This window comes from Meleagris gallopavo, chromosome 3 (assembly GCF_905368555.1).
Source record: "Meleagris gallopavo chromosome 3, MGAL_WU_HG_1.1, whole genome shotgun sequence".
Lineage (NCBI taxonomy): Eukaryota > Metazoa > Chordata > Aves > Galliformes > Phasianidae > Meleagris > Meleagris gallopavo.
Window position 1 is genome coordinate 69,603,355 of NC_139406.1, and position 10,881 is coordinate 69,614,235.

Consider the following 10,881-nt stretch of genomic DNA (forward strand, 5'->3'; position numbering starts at 1 on the left):
ATCTGTACATATATCCAGGGTTTTCCCATGCCAGACTCTGAATCTGGCTATATACACCAACTGTGGAATGAGAGGTTGGAGAGCAGCCCTATAAGAATGGAATCTGGGGGTTCTGGCTGACAGCAAGCTAAACATGGGTCAGCAGTGTGCCCTGGCAGCCACAAGGGCCAACTGTACTCTGGGATGCACCAGGCCCAGCACTGACAGTGGCTGAGAGAAGGGTTGTCCCACTCTGTGCTGTGCGGCCTCACCTCAAACGCTGGATTTGGGTGCCACAATATCCAAAGGACATAAAGCTATTAGCACCTACAGGAGGGCTACATTGTAAGTGAAAGGTCTAGAGGGAAAGATGTTTGGGGAGTGGCTGAGGTCCCTTTGTTTGTTCAGCCCAGACAAGAGCAGGCTGAGGGGAGGCCTCACAGAATCACCAAGGTTGGAAAAGACCTCCAAGATGATCCAGTCCAGCCGTCCATCTATTACCAATATTTCCCCACTAAACTATCTTCTTTAGTACAACATCTAAACATTGCTTGAACACCTCCAGGGACAGTGACTCCACCACCTCCCTGGGCAGCCCATTCCAGCGCCTAACAACTCTTTCAGAGAATAAATTTTTCCTAACATCCAACCTGAATCTCCCCTGGCACAACTGGAGACCATTTCTTCTCATCCTATCACTACTCAGGAGAAGAGGCCGACCCCCACCATGCCACAGCCTCCCTTCAGGCTGCTGTAGAGAGTGATAAGGTCCCCCTGAGCCTCCTCTTCTCCAGACTGAACAATCCCAGTTCTTTCAGCTGCTCTCACAGCTTCATTGCCCTTCTCTGGACACACTCCAGGGCCTTGATGTCTTTCTTGCAATGAGGGGCCCAGAACTAGACACAGTGCTCAAGCGTGCAGCCTCACCAGTGCTGAGTACAGAGGGTTGATCACCTGCCTGCTCCTGCTGGCAACACAATTTCTGACACAAGCCAGGATGCCATTGGCCTTCTTGGCCACCTGGGCACACTGCTGGCTCCTGTATAGCTGAAGGCTGACCAACACCCCCATGTCTGTTTCTTCCAAACAGTCTTCCAGCCACTCTGCCTTAAGCCTGTCACATTGTCTTGGGTTGTTGTGGTCAAACTGCAGGACCCAGCATTTGGTCTTGTTGAATTTCATCCCATTGGCTTCAGCCCAACAATACAGCAATCCAGCCTATCCAGATACTAAAAGCATTTATACTAAGTCTAAACTTTTTCTTAAGTATTTGCATACATCATCGTTACATTGTCCATATACAGTTGTGAATAGCCAAGGTACCTTCTGTATATTTTTATTTGTCTTTCTTACTTCTGGAAAATTAAACTTTATTTTCCTGATGCATAAAAAATATTGAAATCAGGGTGCATTATCTACTTCCAATCCCCCTCATGTAGGAAGGGTTGCCAACTATGAGAACAGACTGCCCAGGGCCCCATTCAACCTGGCCTTGAACGCCTCCAGAGATGGGGCATCCATAGCTTTTCTGAGTAACCTGTGCCAGTACCTCAACACCTTCTGAGTAAAGAATTTTCCCCTATCTATCTAAATCTCTTTTCTTTTAGTTTAAAGCAATTCCCCCTTATCACTACCAGACCATGTAAAAAGTTGGTCCCCCTCCTGTTTATAAGTTCCCTTCAAGTACTGGGAGGTGAAAGTGATGTAAGAAAGTACATTCAGTATCTGTGTGAGTGGGCATTGAAGACACTCCCTAAGAATCTTCTCTTGTAATTATTTATATTATTTAACAAGAGCTTTAGAATTATTATTGCAAAATCTCTGAATCTGTAGTACTAGATCTGTCTAGTTGCTGTTCTCTAGCTGATAAGTTTTGTAAATATTCCTTTCTAGCTGGTTGAGTTTTGTAAATATTCCTTTTTTTTTCTGCAGGATACATTTTGGTATATTAAGAGTGGCAGCCAAGTATCTATGCGAAGTGCTATAGTTCTGCAATTCTCAAAAGCTCTAAAAATAAAAGTGAAAGTCAGCTGAGGGGATAAATAAAGTCCAAATTTTTGCAAATACAGAATTAGGAAATAACAACATCTTCATTTTCTAAACCAGGATCTCACAAGAAATACAGAAGTGTTATTTTAGGAATAGGCATTTAATGTAATAGATGATGATTTCACTGAAAAACATGAAAAACAAGTGGGCTACCAAAATATCTCATGATTAGCAACATAGAAGGCCAGAGCTAAAGTCAAAGGAAATGAGTGGAATTAGTTTGATGTGACCATGGTTTTTAAACAGGAGAGCTCAGCATTAAAGCAAATAATCATGAATCCGTCCTCCTCTAGCAGAGAGAATAAATGAGAACTAAGTGGTTCATGCTACAATTCAATTAAAAAAACACAGCAGAAATGATGAGGAGTGGTTATCCAAAATGTGCTGCATGTCGAGTGAGAAAACTGAATACACTTCAGCATACAAACAGAACAAAGATGAATTCAGCAGTATGTTTACTCAGCGCTCAAAAATGTTTATTTCACAGAGCCAAAACCAACAGTGGGCCACACCTCTCAGAGGGAGGGCAGAGTTTGAATTGGGGGGAAAAAATGCAAAGCAATAAAAAAAAACACCACCAAACCAAAACAATAAAATCTGGGGCTGTTTGAGAACACTCTCGTTTACATGCAGAGATCACAATGAAGAAAGGAATATGCACTGGTTTAAAGTTGTAATAAATCTTTCCTCTTTATCGAGTAGAAGAGTAATTTAGAAACAGAAGAGAGGCCAGTCTGCTGGTGACTGCCATAAATTCAATGCCAGGCTTCTGAACCAGACACCTTACTCAGTTAGATGTGCACCTACAACACACAACTAGAGTAGAATATCAGAACATGGTAGTAATGATGCCGTATGTATTTGAACCAAAACGTCTTTGTTGGGATGACGGTACCTTCTTGCGCTCTTGCCCACACCATACCAATAAATAAGGAGAGCTGCACACCTTTCTCCTGCTGTTCTGGGAGCCAGGTCCGATCTGATCCCGAGTGCGCGGGGGCTTGGAAGCTGAATTCAGAATTCGCAGTGGCGTTCCATTTCCTTCCACAAGAGGGGGATCGCCTTTGCTCGATGCTCCCAAGAAAGCGAGAGCGTGGTTTTGAGACGGGCTCAAAGCAGCGGCGTAGAGTATCGTGTGCTTTCCTGCCCACAGCAGCGGTGCTGAGAAAGGCAGGCTTAGCTCCAGCAAAGCGTCAGCCACGCGCTCTGGATCACGTTGTGCAACAGCGGGCTGCAATGTCAAGTGAAGATGGGGTCAAAGTTCAAACATTCCCACCTCCTTACAAGTTTGCCTTCCTGCCTTTCTCCAAAGACAGATTTTCAAATGCTGGCTATTTCTGATCTATAATAGCGCATATAAGTCCCTGAATCAAAAAGATGATGAGCAATGAGCATCCTTTTCAGAACTTAACACGTTAAATACAAACAATAAAGCTAATATATAGTATTTATTTCATGGAAATGAAGAAAAAAAAAGTTCTGTTTGAATGTAGGACCCATTCTCTGACCTCAGATTTCTTTTTCTTTTTTTTTTTCCTTTTTGTTCAGATAAAATGTGAAACCTCTCAGTCTCTCTGATTTTCCTCCATTCCTTCCTTCCTTCCTTCCTTCCTTCCTTCCTTCCTTCCTTCCTTCCTTCCTTTCTTCCTTCCTTCCTTCCTTCGTTTGTTTTTGTTGTTGTTGTTGTTTTGTTTTTTTGTTTGTTTGATTTTTTGTAGTGAAGACCAGTTTATAAAGACACCCTTTGGAAGACACCACACTTAGGTCAAATCAGTGGCCTGTAGACCTGCCAATGTGATGTCAGTTCATGGCCAGCCATGGCCTTTGTTCTGTACATTTCTCTTGTTTTCCATATCACTACTGAATCAATTTTTTTCATCTAGTAGAACGCCACGTCATCCTTGCCTTCTTACTCAGCTGTGGACAAGTGTATGATACCTGCCTCCTGCCAGTAATTCTGTTTATATTTTAAGGTTCTCTGAATTGGCTTCTGCCAGTAATGGTTGCAAGAGAATAACATGTGCAAGCAAAGCAATATCTCTCTAAGCAGTTGCCAGCAAAATGTGGCAGGTGGCAAGGGTTACTGGTGCTTCATATTCTTTTCTTCATTGTGCTTATCTCTCTCTCAGGCAGAGCATCTGTATTAGTAGCTTTGTGACAAATATGAATGGCAGAGATGCACATTGGTTGGCCTGCTGACTTCATGTATCTCAGTTATTCTTCCCCCAGATGCTGAAGTAGTAGCTTGACACTCCTCCCATTTTCTATTCAAGCTCTGATTTGTGTGCAGTTTTGGAACCCTGTAAGGTTTATTGCTAGATGTTGCTAACAGAATGACAGCACTTGTGTCATTTATGGCAGTGGCACCTTATACTGTGACGCTGAATGAGCTTTTCCTTTTCCTCCTCCTATGGAACACATTAGATGTGGGCTTGCACAGATCTGAGGAGGAACTCAAAGACGCTGCAGCAATTCCATTTGGCCCAAAGTGTGCCTCCTAACCTTCTGCTTGACCTCATCTCCTATGGGAATAGCAAACTTCACGTTGGCTCTATTTAGCAGGAAATGCCAGTGATAGAGATAGGTCACTAAGGTGTTTCTGCTTTTCTGGGACAGTATAGATTACCAGATCCAATGTGAGCTTTGGCACAAAAGAAGTCACCTAATTTTTAAGAGCTCGGAGGATTTTTGGAGAGTATTATTATTCAGTAATCTATAAAATAAATAATCTGTGTCAATAAAGATTTCATACATGAAAAGTAACTAGCCTATATCCTACCTCCTTGCTGAGAGCAAGAATGAATGGAGCAACAAATCAGAAGTTCATTCTTGTTCCAGATAAGAAGTTGGCTGTACAACAAACTCTCATAGATCAGGCTGAGATGTTGCTGCAGATCTCCTCTTTGATGTGCATATGGATCAGCAGAATTGAAAAACGGAGAGAAAAATTATCTCTAGAGTAGTAAGAATGAAGATTACTCTGTTAAGCAAGAAACAATTATTTTCTTCTATAAGATGCTACACCAAGATAATCAACTGAGTACCCTGTACACTCACAGCATAGATTTATTTCCACAAATGCAGAGAATCCCAATGAGAAAAGTAGCTGTGATTTATCCCCACTCCTCTGACTTGTGCTCCTACAATTCATCAAGATGAAGTAGGTAAACATTTTGAATGCAGAAAACATTTCCTTTTACAAACGGCTTCACAAGTAATCTAGCTGCTGCCCGTGGGATCAGTCATGTAATAAGTGACTGCCAAAACTTGTTTAAACAGTGGGAGTATGGGACAGAGTAGAGTATCTAGGAAACAACTTTGTTTTGCTTTATTTGAAGCATTTCAGAAACTGACTACATGAAACATCTGGTTTCGTGAGTCATTATAAGAAACAGATTGCCATATTTTTGGATGTAACCTGCAGAGAAAAATAATGCAGAGATTGTTTGAAATCGTGCAGCTATTCCAGCTCTCTTTAGCTGAACATATGCTCACAGTTATAGTATTTTAGCTTAATGGTGAACAGTGAACAGTATTAACTGATTATCACGTATCAATAGAGCAAGGTTTGATCTGACCGATTCAGCGGCTGAAAAGTCAGTGGAGATTTGTAATCAACATTACTTGAGGACTTACTCCGTCTTTCCTTTTATTTTTTTTCTTTAAAAAAGGCAATTTTTCCTAAGCCTTTCTGTTTTCACCCTCTTACTTTCAGATGTGCAGAGCTACTGAAAGAGAATAAACAGCCCAGCAGCCCTCAGAGAGCTCAGACCTGTCTTGCAGGCTGGGTGAGTCTGTCACTTCCCAGTTACTCCCACCACACACCTGCAGTGAATGTGCTGGTGCTGTCCCACACATCAGACATTTCAGAGGGTTGGGCTGAGTTTGTTCAGTTGTATCTGGATTTTTTTAACTGGTAGACTTATTATTCTATTTTTTTTTTTCCTAGTCTCAGTATTTCTCCTCATTTCCTAGTAATATGAACTCAGCAGACTTCTCCAGAAAGTCCAACAGCAGTCTAGCTGCTCATCAGAGTGAACTTCCTGAGAATTTCTTCCTCTTTTCCTTCACTTTCTAAGGCATGTTGTGCAGAAGCTAAATGAACATGGCTAGAGATTAACAAACTGTGTACACGTAAAGATACATAATGCAGCACTGAACACTTCTGGTGGTTCCACAAGCATAGTCAGTGCTCAGCTCCCCAAGAAAATGCCAACAAACAATTCCAAGAATCATCTTTGTGGATGATCTGCTGGACTCTCTCTAGGTCTCTATCTTGAACTGAGGAGCCTAGAACGGGATACAGTATTCCAGTAGCACAGGATAAGACATTACTGGACAAATGCTGTCCTCTGGTCTGAAGCATAACTTGGACAGATACTCAACTTGAACAGGAACATCCACAATCTGGCATATATGAAGCTAGGAGCTACAAGATATGGTTTATTAGCTAGTGGTAGTAATGGTGATGGGAGGACTGTTGGACTAGATGATCTTGTAGGTCCTTTCCAACCTTGTGATTCTGTGATTCTATGATACTATGATTCTTTGAATAATCACTCTCTACAACTACCTGAAGGGTGGCTGTGGTGAGGTGGGAGTCAACTTCTTCTCCTGAGTAACTAGCCATAGGACAAGAGAGAATGGCCTCCAGTTGTGCCAGGAGACACTGTTCCTGAAAATGCTCAAGAAACGTTTAGCTGTTGTGCTGAGGGACATGGTTTAGTGGGAAATATTGGTGATAGGTGGAAGGTTGGACTGCTCTTGGAGATCTTTTCCAGTCTTGGTGATTCTATGATTCTATGATGTAAGTAACCTCTGTGTTGATAGACTGGAGGCTGGACAGTGTGGCTGTCCAGGAGGCTGGTGTAGTGTGACCTATGGGTTTGGGTGCTGTAGCTCTTGGAGAGTTAGGAATAATAAAAATAAAAAGAAAGAAAGAAAGAAAGAAAGAAAGAAGAAGAAAGAAAGAAAGAAAGAAAGAAGAAAGAAAGAAAGAAAGAAAGAAGAAAGAAAGAAAGAAAGAAAGAAAGAAAGAAAGAAAGAAAGAAAGAAAGAAAGAAAGAAAGAAAGAAAGAAAGAAAGAAAGAAGAAAGGAAGGAAAAGAAAGAAGAAAGAAAGAAGAAAGGAAGAAAGAACGAAACACAGCAGGATCTAAAATGTGTCTTTTTTTTTTTTTTTTTCTGTGGGCCTTATAGTATCTCTCTTTATAATCTCATCATATTTCAAATTTTTCTTTGCAAAAATGAGGCATGGAAAGAGTACTGTTTGAGTAGCTTTGTTCTCCTTTAGTTGATTTTTTTTTAAAGGAGAGAATGCTGTGGAATGAAAAGAATCGTGTTGACACTTAACTACAAATACTGAACAATTTAAAGCTGGAAATAAAATTAAGAGATTTTGACAATCATATTATTCCTGAGAGTCAGAAAGGAGGGCAGTCAGAGCGCAGCTGCAGGCACCCTGCAGTTCCCAGAGCTGAGACTGCTTCTGGCCATGTCTGCTCATCACTGCCCTTCACTTCCTCCATGAGAGTCCTTCCAAAAATTGTAACAGAACTGCACAGAGAGCCAATAGTAAAATAGCTGATGTGGAGCTAGAGAAGGAATCAGAGCTGGGTATGAAAGAACAAAATCATCATTTCTGCAGCAGTCACGGGAGCAAAAAACATACAAAGGTTTAAGAAAGCCTGTTTTTTTGTTGTTGCCTCTACATCTATCAACAGTTTATTTCTTCTTTCCAGTTTCTTTGCTATTTTTCCCTAATCTTTCTTTTTTAACTTTTCACTGCCAGAGATTCACTGAAGAGTGAATTTACTTTATACAACATTAAGGCCAGCAGTTTCCTTTCATTGCTCCTTCTTTCCATCCTCCTTTGCACCATTGCTGTAATGACTTGTCCTAATTAAGTTTGAACAAATTCTTTATTATGTTTTCAGATTTTCTGTGGCCTGATCATTTAACCTGCAAATTATAATTGCAGGTTTGGTGCCCGTGCAGACTGACCATTATAATTGGCACCTGCTAACTCCCTTCTATCTTTCATTATAGCTTTAGAATTAAGGAAGTTCAGACAGTTCCATTTTAGGAATAAGCAGGATACAGTGTTCTAAAAGAAGAGCCATGGTTCTCTTCCAAGCTTGTATTTCTTCCATAGAATGTCCTTAACTTTTAAAAAGAGATAGCTGAATGACTGTGGGAAGAATTAGACCACAGTCTCAAGCCAATACATCTAAGCTTATAGAACCATTATGGACCAAAAACCAAACCAGTGCTTTTGGAGCCAAAATTTGAGCTGAAAATTTGACCAAGAATACTCCCAAGAGGCACTGCTACAGCAGTAATTGTGACCCTCTGCAGTAAAGCGATGACTGACAGATGCTATGGGCCTCCCTGCGGTAACTGAACTTCCTTGCAGCTTTCCATGCAATGAAGAGTGTGGTTTGAGACCTGAGCTGGTGATTCAACTCAGGTTCGATATCAGGAACAGGTTCTTCACCAGAGGGTTGTGGGCATGGAACAGGCTCCCAGGGCAGTGGGCATGGCCCCAAGCTGATGGAGTTCCTTCCAAAAGCATTTGAACAATGCTCTCAAACACAGGGCTTGTCTTTTGGGTGGTCCTATATGAAGCCAGGATTTGGTCTCAGTGATCCTCATGGATCCCTTCCAACTTGGGGTACCCTATGATTCAATAGGAAAGCCCCTCAAGTCAGGGAAGATTCAAAACCGATTGGTCTAAGCTTGCTCTGCTAAGGGGAGGATGAGCAGAAAGGTGAAAGAAAGCTCGAGAGAAGGCTCCACAAAGCTCAAAAAGAGACAAAATGGGCTCCACAATTTGGGGGTTGTGTTCAGCAGAGTGCACAACTCCTGGATATGCATGCCTGCTCCTTGTCCCTGCAAAGCCCCTTTACAGGTGCCACTAAAAGCTGCCACTTTTTTTTGCTGCATCAGAAATTTTCAAACAGGACAAATAAATGTAGTATTTTTCACATAACTTGCTGAAACTTTTAATTGGAGAGCAGCAACTGCTTTTTTTTTTCTTTCATTCATTCTGAACTCTGGTAAAATGATGCAAGCAAAGTTACTCAGTTAGAAAATTATTTGGAACTGAGATATTTTTAAATTTCTCATCTGCTATAATGATGGTGGAAGTTAACACAAATTGACACTGCTCTATTGCCACTTAATAGCCCGCATAACCAAGACTTGAGGAGGTAATTTACAGTGTTTTTTATTGTTTAATTGCTTCTCTTGTGCATTTACAATTTCATTCCCAATAGCGCGTAGAAACCTTCTGTGAAGTTTTACCTTTTTTGACTTAGTGTCTGTACCTATAGTCCTCTACTGACTATGCTAAATAGGCTTTAGTGAGTAGATATTTTGCTCTTTATTTACTTGTTCAGGGAGCTCATATGAAATGCAGGTCTGCCAGTGGTACTAAGAGCAGCAAAGCCCTCCAATAGCCCTCACCAGCACATCATTTCCATCAGAAGGACTCAGCCCCGTGCAGACTTGATTTGTTTGGGGCTTTTCCTATACAGTCATTGAGAAAGGCAGCTAATTCTAGTGGTGAAATAATTCTTGGCACTAGATATGTCCTATGACCATTTTATGCAGCATATCCCCAGGCTGACACAGCTTTCTCAGTGCAGTCATTGCAGGAACGTTCTGCAACTCATCCAGCAGAGTCCAGCAAAGCAGTACTATTTTCTCCTTTCCATATTGCCTTTTCTCACCAGCTGTTCTCCTTCCTTTCTGGGGAGTTTTCAAGGAAACTTCTTTACCAGTTTTTCTTTCCACTCCTTTCTTATTTTGCTAATTTCTCTTTGCTGATGCAGTCAGCTATCATACTATTCTTCCTCCTTCCATAATTGACCCTTCCTCCTCCCTGTCTCCCAGTAATATTTACAAGCACCTGGGGCTGGAGGTCTACTCAGATTTATTGCACTTGTGACCACTAATGAGTGCAAGACTATGGTGCATAACACATGTAGTCATCCTAAGCTATTTGCAGTCAACAATTCCTCTTTTCATCATGTATTGAAAAGCATTCAGTTATAAAGTGTCCTTGATTATTTGTCACCATTACACTAAAAAGTCTCCCCAACTAAGAAAACTGTTTCCACTGGTGAATACTCTGCTGTAATGCAACAAAGAATGTTGCATTTCAGAGTATGTCTAGGTGAATTTAAAGCTGTAGTTGTACAACTGTTGAAAAGACTTTCATGTATGATGACTAAAATAATAAAAAGTCAGCATGTCTGCTGAAAAATTTATTTCACTTGTTTGCAGATGCTGGCATTCTAGTAAGGAGACTTCCCACCAGCACCAGCAGAGTGATGTAAGTTCTCCATGCAGCAGAGGAAATAGATATGCACTGTTGGGGCAAGATGGAAGGCAAGCCATGGCAGACTGGAGACTTGGGCAGGGAAAGCCCAGCCACCAGAGGAGGAGATGACACAGGGCTTGTCAAGGTCCATGATGGTTCACACAGCTCCACCAGCCCGTGATGGGTGGCCAGTTTAGCCTAGTGGTGAACATACAGAATGGATCTACGTCTTAAATAACAATGTCGTTTAATTAAAAAAGAAAATGAAAAAGTTAATGAAGCAAGTCTTGTGCCAATAAATGGCACTGAAAAGGCTTGATACACACTCATCTGGCATATAGTTTCCTTCAAGAAGAAGTAGGCTGCTAGGTCATGGAGTTTGGTTTACTGATTGTATTGACACTGGCTTACTCAACTAATTAAAATCCTCATTAGTGATCTTAACTGAAAATCTGCTATTTTCAGGTCAAGTTTCTGCCTGCATTCATTTGTATGATCCTGGGGTTAAAGCACAGGGGTTCTGCAGCA